This window comes from Lampris incognitus, chromosome 18, assembly GCF_029633865.1.
Source record: "Lampris incognitus isolate fLamInc1 chromosome 18, fLamInc1.hap2, whole genome shotgun sequence".
Lineage (NCBI taxonomy): Eukaryota > Metazoa > Chordata > Actinopteri > Lampriformes > Lampridae > Lampris > Lampris incognitus.
The window spans coordinates 19,660,012-19,675,237 of record NC_079228.1 but is presented as its reverse complement, the minus strand read 5'-3'; the positions used below and the strand labels follow the sequence as shown (position 1 = coordinate 19,675,237).

The window sequence follows — 15,226 nt, the reverse complement described above, 5'->3', positions numbered from 1 at the left end:
CGGTGTTGAAAATCATGCTTGTTTCCCTTTAATTGAAATATAGAAGTAACACATTAAGAGAGCCCTGCAATCCAAATAACGAGAGAGTGAGAAAGAGAATGAACGAATGAATGGCATGTAAGAAAAGGAACTGAATGCGTAGGGAACTGACTGTTGCTGAGAAAAGACAATGAAAGGGGGAACAGAGAAAAAGAGAGAGCGAGAGGGGGGAGAGAATATGTCAGTGTCTCACGATTAAAGCTCTGTTTAACAGTAATGTGGTTAAATTGTTGTTGTGTCAGTGTATCTGCAGGGCATGTTCTGGCCATACTAAATTTGTGAATTGAATCAAGACAATTCACAGTGATCGGCAGCATCTGCCCTGTTAATCTCTTATGCAAGAATCTGTTTTCTTACATTTGCCCATGCCGGAACCGTGTCTCATCCTGGAGACGACAACAAAGACTTCCACTTCAACAGTAGATGAGAAGTGGATGAAAATGTCCTTGCAGCTTGTCCTGGGGGGCAGTTTAACAATGCTTCCCTCTGAAAAGAGGTGTTAAAACCCAACCGCAAAGAACAGTTTCTTTTTTTTCTTCTTTCCTTCAAAAGCAAGAACACATTCCTTGACTCTGCTTATTGAAAATTTTAAGCCCTGCTCATCTTAGGGGACTTAAATCTCTCACCAGCCGACCTGATTACCGTGCAGTGATCAGACCTTAGTCATCATCTTCATCCGGTTAGTCAGTCTCTCCTCTAATCTGGCAATGACACCTTTAACAGAAAGAGTAATTGCTGTCAATATGAGATGTGTAAGATTAAAAATAGGTGATTTTAAGGGTTTCCAGGTGGCGTGGTGGTCTATTCCCTTGCCTACCAACATGGGCATCGCCAGTTTGAATCCCTGTGTTACCTCCGGCTTGGTCGGGCGTCCCTACAGACACAGGCGGGTGGGAAGCTGGATGTGGGTGTGTGTCCTGGTTGCTGCACTAGCCTCCTCTGGTCAGTTGGGGTGCCTGTTCTGGGTGGAGGGGGGACTGGGGGGAATAGCGTGATCCTTCCACACGCTACGCTATGTCCCCCCTGGCGAAACTCCTCACTGTCAGGTGAAAAGAAGCGGCTGGTGACTGCACATGTATCGGAGGAGGCATGTGGTAGTCTGCAGCCCTCCCGGGATCGGCAGAGGGGGTAGAGCAGCGACCAGGACGGCTCAGAAGAGTGGGGTAATTGGCTGGATACAATTGAAGAGAAAAAGGGGGGGTAAAAAGATAGATGTTTTTTTTCCCATCGATCCTTGAGAAAGAGAATCAGGATATTGCTGCAGCACAGAATTGTAGGTCCGAGTTTTAAATACGAAAAGCTAAGAAATGTGAATAAAAGATCTGAGTAAAACATATACTGTAAAAAAAAATCTTTGCCCACATCTGTAACACTCTCCATTTGATATATAACCATGTTTGCCTCTATGTTAATCACATATTCGTTATACTAAATAGGCTTTTGCCAAATATGAACACAGGCAAACAAACATGCTTGTTTGTCATGATGCTGCTCAGATTTCTGCCTCCCACTGTGCCATTGTCTCATAATTCTAGGTTTTGTAACAGGTGAGTGTTTGGGATGGCATTTTGGTTCTGTCTGTTCTATTTATTTCCTGCTATTATTAGTATCAGTAGAGGGAACACACACACACACACACACACACACACACACACACACACACACACACACACACACACACACACACACACACACACACACACACACACAGCTCCCTAGGTTTAATGGGTGAGTCACCACTCTTCTACAGAATCACTGTCTTATCTCCTGAGCAGGTTTATCCATGACTGAGAAAACAGAGCAAGCAGAACGGCTTCCAGAACACTGTCAGTCTGAACAGAGGGGCGGCGAAGGCAGGGAAACAAGCGCCAATGATGAAATTTAGTAGACCAGGAAAAGTGTGTGTGTTCTTTGGTTGGTGTCTCAATGAAGTGTGTGTGTGTGTGTGTGTGTGTGTGCGTGTGTATGTGTGCGTGCGTGCGTACATGTTTGTGCTTGTGCATGTTTGGCTGGTGCACGTTCGCACTCAATCGCTTCGCTCTTTTCTGCTCCATTTACTGCACACCCTGCTAAACACCCATCCTCTTGTCCTCACACTTTCTCAAATCTTCCCTTTGTGTCTGTCCCGCATCTGATGTAGACACTGGTGGAAGTACACGAGAGAGAGAGAGAAAGAGAGAGAGGCAGACAAATAAAAAGACAGAAAGACACACATCCAGGCAGAGATTAAGTCAATAGTGGCCGGCCTTAAAATGAGGATAAGGACAAGGAGATCCTCTTACTCATGGTCCATTTGAAAGTCCCTATCAGTGCTAATATGTAGTGGAGGATGCTACTGGGGCGGCACGGTGGTGCAGTGGTTAGTGCGGTCGCCTCAGCAAGAAGGTCCTGGGTTCGAGCCCCAGGTTAGTCCAACCTTGGGGGTCGTCTCGGGTTGTCCTCTCTCCCCGTGTCTGCGCACAGGTGTGCCGGTTTCCTCCCACAGTCCAAAGACATGCAGGTCAGGTGAATCGGTGGTACTAAATTGTCCCTAGGTATATGTGTGTGTGCGTGCGTGTGCGTGCGTGTGTGTGCGCGCGCGTGTGTGCCCATGCCCTGTGATTGCTTGGCAGCCTGTCCAGGCTGTCTTCCCGCCTGCCACCCAATGGCTGCTGGGATAGGCTCCAGCATCCCCGTGACCCTGAGAACAGTATAAGTGGTTTGGATAATGGATGGATGGATGGATGGATGGATGCTACTGGTGCTACTGGGCTGAATGTCCTCCACCAGTAAATCACGGCGTTGAAAATGAATGGACCTGTGGTGACTGGTTTCTCGAGTGATTACAGTGTGAAGGTATTGTCATCAATGCCGCCCCCATGCTAATTAAATACAGTAGGCAGGTAGCTCTCAAGGTATCTCATATCTCTACCATTGCTCTTTTTTACATTTCATGCAAGGATTACACTTTAGGGCTAGAGTATAACTTTCACAAATGCAACGGCATGTTAAGTTGTTGCCTATGTATTATGGTGACATTTCTTTTATCGATTTTTATTACAATGTGCGTCCAAACTAAGCTGAGCAAATCATGTAGACAAGGTTACGCATGAAAAGGACATTGCTAAAACAAGGACAACGCTGTAACGATGCAAATGGTGGTTTCAGAAAGCCAAATCCAATTTCACAAACTGCAGCTGAGTTAGAGCACTCTCAATACAATACCACAATTTTATGCCAGACTGATCAATAAGTTTGTGTGTGTGTGCGAGTCTGCTTTCCTCATAGACCCTTGTAAAATGTAATGGGCATATGAAGTGTTTTCTTTGTATTATTTAACTGACTGCTTCGTTTTGATATCAAGTTCAGTTGTGATACTGCGACAATTTTGTGCTACTTTTCAACAAATGTTTTTCTGCATTAAGATACATGAGTATTGTAAAATTGAAGATGAAAGGATACAGAAAGTTGTTTTCTCTGTTGCAAGTAATACAACTGGCATATAGATCGCTTCAACTGTGTTGCAATGGACCAAAGGACAGCCAAGTGTCAGGGTGGTCAGGGCCTTTTTTTACTTTTTCTTCTCTTTTTTTTTTTTTTTTGGGGTGGGGGTGACTCACACATGCCCTACTTCTTGCTCCATTTCTGAATCACTGCATGGAAACACACTTGAAGAATCTTGGCGCAGTCTGACATTTTGAAAAAGGTTCGAGTGATCAGACCAGAGCATTCAAGGGAGGGAGAGAGAGAGAGAGAGAGAGACAAAAAAATCACCCCTAAATCACATATGGTATTCTCACACAAGTGAGTCAGCGCTTGCGTAGTTGGACATCAGTCATTGCATATAAATTGTGAACTATCTGAAAATTTTGTATAAGAGAACCATGTGTCCCCGGTTTGTTGTTTTAATGCAATTTCCCGATTTTCTACTTTGTAGGTGTGTGTGTGTGTGTGTGTGTGTGTGTGGAGGGGGGGGGGTGTATGTGTGTGAAATATGCATGTATCTCCAACACGACGGATTGCTTGAGATGGTGAGAGGAGATGAATTTTCATGTGACTATATAGCAAACGTGGACTTGACACGATTCAAAGGCCTGGGCAGGCTGACGAAGTGGAGGTGTAACATCTCTCCGCTCTTTACTCGCCGGCGTCAGTCACCATACTGATTGGTGCGGGTCATCATAACGGAATGTAAGGGGCTGGTCTTTCTGAAAGTGGGTAAATCCAAAGCGTAGCACTGGTGGGTGTGTGGAGGGGAGTGAAAACAGACTGATACCCGGAAACATAGTTCTTATTATTTCTAACATAATTTGGATAATTGCCACACTAGCTAGCTACTGCGTCACAGCGTCACGTAAGGTGTGTGTGTGTATGGGCGGGGGGGGGGTTGGGGGGGGAGACAAAGTGAGAAAGGAAATAAACAGAAATGATTTACGAGGCGCTGGATCATTATATGTGTATTATTAACAGGATATCAGTATTTCTTTTGTTTAAATATCCCAGTTATCGTCAATATCGGTAAATCGCAACACCCCTAATACAGAAGGAAATCATGATCATCATGCACGTGGAGCTGTGATCTGCTGTTAAATCTCTCATTGGGCGTCCGGGTGGCGTGGCGGTCTTTTCCATTGCCTACCAACACGGGGATCGCCGGTTCGAATCCCCGTGTTACCTCCGGCTTGGTCAGGCGTCCCCACAGACACAATTGGCCGTGTCTGCAGGTGGGAAGCCGGGTGTGGGTATGTGTACTGATCGCTGCACTAGCGCCTCCTCTGGTCGGTTGGGGCGCCTGTTCAGGAGGGAAGAGGAACTGGGGGGAATAGGGTGATCCTTCCATGCGCTACGTCCCCCCCAGCAAAACTCCTCACTGTCAGGTGAAAAGAAGCGGCTGGAGACTCCACATGTATCGGAGGAGGCATGTGGTAGTCTGCAGCCCTCCCCGGATCGGCAGAGGGGGTGGAGCAGTGACCGGGATGGCTCGGAAGAGTGGGGTAATTGGCCGGATACAACTGGGGAGAAAAAGGGGGGGGAAAATCTCTCTAACACTTGACAGCTTTTCTGACAATGCCAATTTGTATTCATCACGACTAACAAAAACACAAGAAATGCTATTTAATACACTTGGAAGTGTGGCTCTTGCACAGCTATTTCAGGGACTATCTGATGACCTCCTTATTCTTGTTTGTTGACTCATGGGCTCTCCTGACACATAAAATCTGAAACCTTACTCATGTTTCTAAAAGCTTTTTTCCTACCCGGCTGGGCTCTTAAGGGCTACTCAACAACTGGCTGTGTCAAACAGGGATCACTTACTCCCTCCTCTGCCTCCAACTTTCTTGTTTCATCTTTCAGTCTGGTGTCTTTTGCTGCCTGCCCTCTGCTCACCACACGTCCCTCCACCCCTGCCCTCCCCCGTCTCCCGCTCTCTCTCTCTCCTTGTTATCTTGCCTCCCCTTTATCTCCATCTTTCTTCGCTCTCTCTTTCACTGAGAGACTTTATCGTGTTTTCTCGGGCCTTCCATCTTCCGTGCTCTATTCTTAGTCAGACGGACTGTTGAGACAATCAGCTGTGGATCTCTACTGGCTATTGTGGATACGTGACTGAGTGTGACTGTGGCCCTGTTCACACCTGGTATTAACATGCATCATGGGTGATCCGATCACAAGGGGAGGGCTCTTGGGGGTGTCCAGGTGGCGTGGCGGTCTATTCCGTTGCCTACCAACATGGGGATCGCCTGTTCAAATCCCCGTGTTACCTCCGGCTTGGTCGGGGCGTCCCTACAGGCGCAATTGGCTGTGTCTGCGGGTGGGAAGCTGGGTGTGGGTATGTGTCCTGGTCGCTGCACTAGTGCCTCCTTTAATGTTCATTAGTGTAATCACTTTCTCGTGTTTTTGTCACCCATTTCTTCTCCAATATTTCTTCTTACTTTCACTTTCCTCAGTTACTTTTTTCATAACTTTTCCATACATTTCTCTGTTTTCTTTCACTGACACAAGTCATGACATCCTACTGAAAATCAGTTCGTCAGCACATCAGTAATATTATTATTGCTTCAGTAAAAGCAAGCTCATAGCTTCCAAATGTGTACTTATCAAAGACAGATTATGCACATTTTTGTATCGTGGTATTTATTGATACTATTGCAGTGCAAACAGGTCACACGCACATAGCTATTCTACTTATACTGCACGCAACTATTCTAGTTCTACTGTACGCATAATCTCGGTTCAATACATTTTTATCAAGTAGAATAATACAGCGTTATCATGCACATAGTCTCAGCTATGACTTTTTGTTTTTAAAGTCTTTTAACGGAAAAAAAGTATAAAACTATTTGCTTTACATCATCAAGTCAGCTCAGCTCTCTTTATTTTGGCATGTTGAAGTATGACAGTATGTAACAATTTAATATTTCAGGTCTATAGCCTACATTTAATTCAGATTTTAGATAATTTTTCAGACTAGTCATTACATGTAGCCTATGTTGATAGTCACATATACCCGCTAGCTTTGGACACCTGGTCAGCCACCACATCTCTGGAGGTGTTAACAAATTTATCTGGCGATCCTCGCCGTGACTTATGATACTCATCGCATCTCATCTCATCTCATCTCATCTCCCACTTCTCCGGAGTCGGTTCGCGGTGGCAGCAAGCTAAGTAGGACACCCCAGACGTCCCTCTCCCCACCAACGTTGTCTAGCTCCTGCTGGGGGGATTCCAAGGCGTTCCCAGGCCAGATTGGGTATGTAGTCCCTCCAGTGAGTTCTGGGTCTACCACAGGGTCTCCTCCCAGATGGACATGCCCGGAAAACCTCCAAAGGAAGGCACCCAGGAGGCATCCTAATCAGATGCCCGAACCACCTCAACTGGCTCCTTTTGACGTGAAGGAGCAATGGCTCCATTCCGAGCTTCCTCCGGATGTCCAAGCTCCTCACCCCATCTCTAAGGCAGAGCCCAGACACCCTACGGAGGAAACTAATTTAAGCTGCTTGTATCCAGGATCTCACGCTTTTGTTCACTACCCAAAGCTCAGGACCATTAGGTGATTGTTGGAATGAAGATGGGCGGCACGGTGGTGCAGTGGTTAGTGCAGTCGCCTCACAGCAAGAAGGTCCTGGGTTCGAGCTCCGGGGTAGTGCTCTCATGCAACCAACATTGTTTCCACTTCTCCTTCTTCCTCACAGTGAGCATCAAGATGGAGCACGTACTATGCGATGATGACAAAATATCGAAAATGAAAAAACCTGACTAATTTGTTAGATTTTTTTCCTGTGACCTTGACTATGCACAATGGAAGTGACACACAGGAATTTCATTTTAGAAGCATGTTGGGTCAAGCACAGCCCATGTGATGGTTCTGTTACAAAGGCTGGAATTGTAATGGAACTGTGGAAATAGAAAGTTCAGAATTTATTGATATATACAAGTTCTATTATTAGTTGGATAAAAATTGGGGATATAATAGTTAGATAAAAATCTATCACAGCAGAGGTGAGAGCTGCGGCTTGCCTTTTGTTCCTTCTTTTTGTCATCTCCAGTCGGTTCTCAAATCACGTGAGCTGGCTTGGTCTGCAACATCTGAAAATTTTGAATCTCCTATAGAGATACATATTACAAGTGCATAAAACATCTTGGGCAGTCGGCTCTGTGCATAACTGTAGTCCACTGACTTCCGGTTTCTACTGCAGTGGTCATACCAGTTTCCTGTTTGTTGGCGTGTGCTATTGACAATGGTTTTTGCGATACCTGCAAGATTTCCAATGGATTAAATGTCAACAACATGCACAGGATTGTCGACAGTCTTTCACCTGCACCTACCAGCAAACGGGTGAAAAGTTTCAAGTTGTACATATCAAGTTACGGTCCACAATTATGAGGATGAATATCCTCATGTAACTTGGATGAAAAAATGCCAATATTTAATCCTTGTAATTCAACAAGGTGGGATTTTGTGTACGCCAGCCATAGAAAAAGGACATTTGTTTGAATGTAGAATAGTAGCTCTAAGCCAGCTGGCAAGTCCAAAAGGCAAAGCAACACTAACTGGAAAACATCATGTAGACATAAAAGCAGTTCATAAAATGTAGAAATGGACACAGCATGACAAGCTGGTTAGGTCCAACGGGATATTGCTTAAACACAGACAAAAATACAATTAAAAACACTTTATGCAGAGGCGTCCAGGTGGCGTGGCGGTCTATTCCATTGCCTACCAACACGGGGATCGCTGGTTCGAATCCCCGTGTTACCTCTGGCTTGGTCAGGTGTCTCTACAGACACAATTGGCTGTGTCTGCGGGTGGGAAGCCGGATGTGGGTATGTGTCCTGGTTGCTGCACTCACTAGTGCCTCCTCTGGTCAGTTGGGGCTCCTGTTTGGGGAGGGGGGGGGGGGATAGCGTGTTCCTCCCACGCGCTACACTCCCCCCCCGTCCCCCCCACGAAAAGCCGCACTGTCAGGTGAAAAGAAGTGGCTGGCGACTCCACATGTATCGGAGGAGGCATGTGGTAGTCTGCAGCCCTCCCCGGATCGGCAGAGGGGTTGAAGTAGCGACCGGGACGGCTCGGAAGAGTGGGGTAATTGGCCGGATACAATTGGGGAGAAAGTGGGGGGGACCAAAAAAAAGACACAATTTGTTTTATAACTGGGCAGAGTTTTAGCTTATATTTCCTTTTGTCCCCAATTCTATATTTCAGTTTAAGATATTATTTTTTGCATCTTTTGACTTACTTTTATTCAATTATACTTATTTTTTTTGCGATAGTAGCCTCGTTATGAACTCATAGCCGACATAAAACCGCACACCTGGACATTGCGCGGTGATCCATGATGTGAACCTTGCTGTCACGGAAGAGCACAAAGCTGGAGTCTGCTAGTGAAACATGATGAAATTACTATTTTGTCCGTTGCATTTAGAATGCAAGTCACTGCTTTTACACAACATCAACAGCTGAGGTGTTATTCACAGTGTAGTGTGTTGGTGCTTTATCTGATTTGGCAACCCCCAACTAATAGTACAAGAGCTCTCAGATTTGGCAACCCCCACTGAAAGTGACCGCGAGCACTTAGTGGCGCCACGTGTGTGTGTGTGTGTGTGTGTGTGTGTGTGTGTGTGTGTGTGTGTGTGTGTGTGTGTGTGTGTGAGTGTGTGTGACCCGAGCGGAATACTGTGTGAGGTGAGTCGTGTTGTGTGTGAGTGTTTGTCCAAGTATGTGTCTGTCAATGAGCTATAATCATGGTTTCATTACGACTCTATTTCATCTAAGAGTGCTGTAAACACACACTCAGACAACATGCGGAGCGTTCTCCCGCCTGCTTTTGCTCACTGTTTTTTCTGCCTCTCTCCTCGTGCTCCCTGCCCTCCCCATCTTTTGGCAGAAATGGTGCAGCGAAAGAAAAGGGGGCACGTGAGTGCAGAGCTTGGTGCATAGGATAGGAACAACCCACGTGCACACACACACACACACACACACACACAGTACGATCTCAGCCAAAATGGACTTATGTGCAGGTAGATTTTATAAATCTGTTTCAAGTCCAAAAAGGATGTGCTGTGTTACATTCTGTCCTTTCCCCCGTCTCACTTGGCATTATATAGGTGGGTGCAGTACAATACGTTAAATAGTTCAAATGAAATAGGGGAAACTGGGAGAAATGTTTGCTGCTAAAGCTCTCTCTCTCGCTCTTTCTCTCTCTCTCTATCTGTCTCTCTTGCTTTTCACTCCGGTTACATACATTATTTCACTCTTTTTTTTGTCCCCTTCCTTCCTGTGAATTGTCCACCCATTTTGCAATGGTTAGCCATCAGCTTTAAGTTGGCTAATCAAGGGGAAATTACATCTGAATTAGATTACTCATTCCCTCAATGTAATTAATAGGCCTTAGATAGGGGCTCATGTGGCAAATTAATTCACTAGCAGACATCCTGCCTTACGTAAGAGTTCTACATTTCAAGAAGCCATTTCCTATGGAACATGCTAATGACAGTGGCTGATTGCTAAACACTGGCCATTGCTTAGCTCTGGCTTGTGTCCCCGGTGGAGTTATTCAAACGCTCCCATGTGAACATGGGTGCACACAAAGACCCTTGAACCACACAAAAATATCACCTCTCAAAATAGCAAGGCATTTTTGTTATCAATAACTGGATTATGATGACTTCAGCAGCCTTCACTTAACCCTCCAAGGCATGTGCTTTTGTTTGCTCGCTGTGTTTATTTTCATTGTGCTGCTGACTTAGGAGGCATTAGTTCAGATTTACACACAAGAAATATGCACCAATACTCAAGACACGGTCAGACAGCCAGGTGGCCGTACAGGCAGGAAAATGCATGCACTTGTTTGCATACAAGCGCATTCAACCTTTCCGACACGCACATTCGTGCTCAAGCACACGGACCTTCATAAGCAACTCTTCTTCACCTGCCGAAAAAACTGAGAGCCTCCACAAACTGGATAGTTCGGCCTCACAAACAGAACAAAGGTCTCATGCGCTCCTCGGGTCAAACTCCAGTTTAGTATTACATCTCTTCCTTTCAGACTGCTGCGAGGCTTCCTTAGACCAAAGTGCCTGCACTCTCATGTATGCTAAACCCCCCTCCTTGTATCCCTTCTTTTTTAGATGGGGGTCCGGCAATGGAGAGACCACAACGGATCTTTCATCTCCACCACCCATGCTTGGTTACTGTTGCTATGCATGGCGGTCTGTTGCCGTCACCGGTGCATCCAATAGATATGCAGCTAGGGAGTCTAAAAACAGCATTTTATATTACAGCATGTAATGAGAAAGGCTTCATCGGTGTTCTCTCCAAATGTCAGAGCAGCCTTAATGATCTACACAGCTCTTGTGCACGCGCGCACACACACACACACACACACACACACACACACACACACACAGACGCAATATGTCGTGTGTTGAGTGTGAGTGTTTGTACTCTGATAATGTGTGGCTTTTTGCATTGTTGGCATTTTCACTAATCCCACCTTTATCTCTTTCCCTCTCTCCTATTAATTCTCTCCAGTCAAGCCAGTAGGTCTTTCCATCCCCACTTCCGCTCTCTACTTTGTCATGCATATCTCCTTTATATTCTTCCTTTATTGTCCCCCTTCACCTCACTTCCCTTTGCATCCTCGTGGTTGGTGTGTACATTGTTTGGGTTTTGTTTTTTTTGGGGATTCCCTGCCCTCCTCCTTTTCTCCCCAATTATATCTGGCCAATTACCCTACTCTTCCGAGCCGTCCCAGTCACTGCTCCACCCCCTCTGCTGGGGAGGTTTGCAGACTACCACGTCTCCTCCGATACATGTGGAGTCGCCAGCCGCTTCTTTTCACCTGAAAGTGAGGAGTTTCGCCAGGGGGGCATAGTGCGTGGGAGGATCACGCTATTCCCCCAGTTCCCCCTCCGCCCGAATAGGCACCCGACTGACCAGAGGAGGCGCTAGTGAGTGCAGTGACCAGGACACACACCCATATCTGGCTTCCCACCTGTAGACATGGCCAGTTGTGTCTGTAGATACGGCTGACCAAGCGGAGGTAACGCAGGGATTTGAACCGGCGATCCCCGTGTTGGTAGGCAACGGAATAGACCGCTACGCTACCTGGACGCCCCATTGTTTGGGTTTTTATCCATCTCTCGCTCTCTTCCCTGCTCCCTCTCTGTTGTTTTAGAAGTTCAATATGTGGTAGAGGCCAAACTTGATGAATATGTTGAAAACGTTCAAAGATGCTTGACATTCTCAGATAAGAGTGTGTGTGTGTGTGTGTGTGTGTGTGTGTGTGTGTGTGTGTGTGTGTGTGTGTGTGTGTGTGTGTGTGTGTGTGTGTGTGTTGGCCGCATACATCTTTGAGAGCTCCATGAGTGCATCAACAGGGACTTGGTTTTGCTCATCATAGCGAAGCCAAAAGGAACTACTTTAATTGCGCTGTAGCGCAGCAGAACACAACCACTTATGTAATGTTTGGTTTGAGCCACTGAACGCAGCTCAAACGCTGAGTGTGTCTGGCAAGGTCTTATTACTTCTGCAGGATATTGAACATTTGAGCGTCACACTGTAAAACAAAGTTGATGGAGGAGGAGGAGGAGGGGGTAAATGAGCTAGTTAATTTATGGTTTGGATGGACAGAGCAATGAGAGGAAAGAGTAAAAAAAAAGCTGTTGGTATTAGGGATAGACAAGCCAGAGGATGAGGGGTTAAAGGAAAGAAAGAAAAAGAAAAAAGAATAGACGGCATATGAATAGAGCTGCTGTTACAGGGTAGCGATGAGAGGCTGGTGAGAGACTGATGAGTTGCGACCCGTAAGGCTTAAGAGAGAGACAGAGACCAAAGGAGAGAGCACAAAGAGGGTGAGACGGACAGACAAGACAGACAGACACACAGACAGAGACCAGGCGGGCACTTAAGTGCAGGCCTCGAGTGAGGCCGCTGTGAAAACAGATGTAACGAAGGAAAGCAAGGCGGACAGAGGGGCAAGGCTTGTGAACGAACATGCCGACCGGGGCTCTTGGTGCAATGCAGGCAGCATTGCCATGGAAACGAATGGAGGGGAGGAGGAGGGGATTAAATAGGAAGGAAGAGATCACTGCTTCGCACCACAGGGGGATGGGGTGGTGTGTGTGTGTGTGTGGGGGGGGTTAGGGGGGTGGCATTTTGACGAGAAGGGAGGGACAGGCTAGCTAACGAGTAACAAGTGTGGAAATTGACCAGATAGCTATTTGTTCATCCCAAAATGTCTGAGGATGTCCAACTCATAAGTGTCGGTTACATATGTGTACATTCTTGAATACAATATTTTCATTACAGCATTAACATTTATCTAAAAACCACATGGGCTGATTCATTATTATTCCTCATGCTCCTGCATTGACACACTTCTCTACTCCAATGCAGCATCATACCCACTTGGAATCTCATTATGCTCATGCTAAACCTTATGTTCTTCGGCATCGGGCCTGTGTTTTTCAGTAATGTAACTGCAGCTAACAAGGACGACTGATACCGTTTAGATTAGTATTACACTGGTAGCTGTACTGTAGGCTTTGGCATGAAGTGCGGCAGGAATGGTTGTGCTTCAGAAAGAAAAAAAAATGATGATGATGAGGTTATCGTCATGACACCAGTTGTCTCAGGTGGTATTGTCTGGGTCCATATCTGAGGGTGGAGGTTGTCATGGCAGCAAGAGTGCATAGAGTTTGTCTGGGTGTGGTGCTGGATGCACACACACTCTCACACACAAGTGCATGCACATTTGTGTGCATGTGCGCACGCACCCATATAATGATTCGGATGCGTACCCATGCACATACAGTCTGTTGAAAAGGTTCTTTACTGCAGAACTGTATATATAGCAGATGCAGTAGCACGTCCTAATCTCTCTTGAGCCTCAAGCCCATGGGATCCTATCATTCTCATCTCATCCATCACCCATATTCCTCTCTACAGTAATCTGTCTTTTCTTTTCTCGTCCTTCTTTCTACTGAGCGCTTGCATCCTTCTCATGCCTGTCGCTCTGTATTGTCTCTGTTGCTCTTTCAAAGCGCTCCTCCTGTGTAAGCTCGTCCTGACGCCGCCGTATCTTGTCGAGCATCTGTGTTTGCTACCTGTTCATCACCATAGTGATGATGATGATGATGCGGGTGTATGTGGTTGTCATAGTGACAAGAAGGGCACGGTGAGAATGCTTAATGAGCTTCGAGTTGTTTAGGCTGATGAGCTGGGATAGCTTCACCTGGGCTTGTGTTCTTCAGCAGAAACAACACCACCCCTGTTGCGTGTTTAAGGCTCCTCTAGTAATTTTAGTGCTCCATTGAAATATGTAATCTCTTCTGAAAGTCTCATCTCAAAAACTTTAAAGGGCTTGTGCGTGCCTTCGTCTCGTGAATCAATGACCAAATAACTGGAAGTAAACGTAAAAGTCGCCTTCTTTAGCAAAGCCTTTCGTTGTCTTTAGGGAATTTAAAGAAACATTTTGCAGACAGATTAAAAGCCTCTCGCGGGATTACGAGAGGCTGTCACTCCTGAGTCCCCGTTAAAAGCAATTCCCTGAAATATATCCTAAACTGGATTTAGGATAATGTCTTTATGAAGCTAACCGTCGCTGTGGCACGCTCCGTGGCTTTCAGCTGCTCATTCCTTCTCTTGTCTGAATCCACTGGAGCCAAGTCGTCCTCTAGCTAAGACCACCTCACATGCACACACTCTAAATGGCCACATAGACTGTGTGTGTGTGTGTGTGTGTGTGTGTGTGTGTGTGTGTGTGAGGGAGTTTATAAATCTACAAGAGTGTCTTTTTAGCTTTTACTTCTCCCCCCCCCTTCACGCATAAAACATGCACATACACATTCACAAAAATACACACGCGCACACCCACACACATGCTACCTGCCTTCATCCTTTAATATTTTATAATTAGTCCCGGTGGACGACCAAGCAAGCAGCTTTTTCTTTCACCATTATATCATTTAAGACAGTGTGCATATATTTTTGTATGTCTGCATGTAGTTGCTGTATTTGTATTTGTGTTTATATTTGTGTCTCTGTTTATGTGTTTTTTTTAATGTATGCATATATGTGTGTGTCTCTCATGTTGGTGTCTGTGTACGTGTTGTGTGTGTTTGTGTGCATGTGTTTATGTGCATGTGTGTGTGTGTGCACATTTGTCTGTCTTATGTTGGTGTCTTAGTTTGTGTGCATATGTGTTTGTGTATGTGTGAGTGTGTGCACATTTGTCTCTCTTATGTTGGTGTCTTAGTTTGTGTGTGTGTGTGTGTGTGTGTGTGTGTGTGTGTGTGTGTGTGTGTGTGTGTGTGTGTGTGTGTGTGTGTGTGTGTGTGTGTTTGTAGTTTTCCTCCAGGGAGATGTAAAGCTACATGGCTTTGATGCCCCTTTGGGCCCAGTGCTCACCAGGTTACATGGGAGGAGCGACATTGAGGGAGAGGAGGATGGCAAGGGGGAGAATGGGGTGGGGGTGGGATGAGGGCAATGTCACAGGGACACACAACCAAACCATTCAAGTCCTGTCCTAACCTGAGTTGCTCTTCAGTTGTACTGTAAAACTTCAGGTACAGCCATTTAGATACATTTAAAGACTTACACTTGTGTATACACACACACACACACATACACACACACACACACACACACACAACCATCTATTGAGGTACAGGGACAGGCGGAGACACAGCGTGTCATCACAGTGGATGA

The 15,226-nt window shown here is 45.9% G+C and overlaps 1 protein-coding gene across 1 annotated transcript in view; it reads left to right on the top strand.

The window, feature by feature from the left end:
- rims3 (regulating synaptic membrane exocytosis 3) overlaps positions 1–15,226 on the top strand; it is a 57,453-nt gene that overhangs the window by 34,184 nt on the left and 8,043 nt on the right. The window lies entirely within an intron of this gene.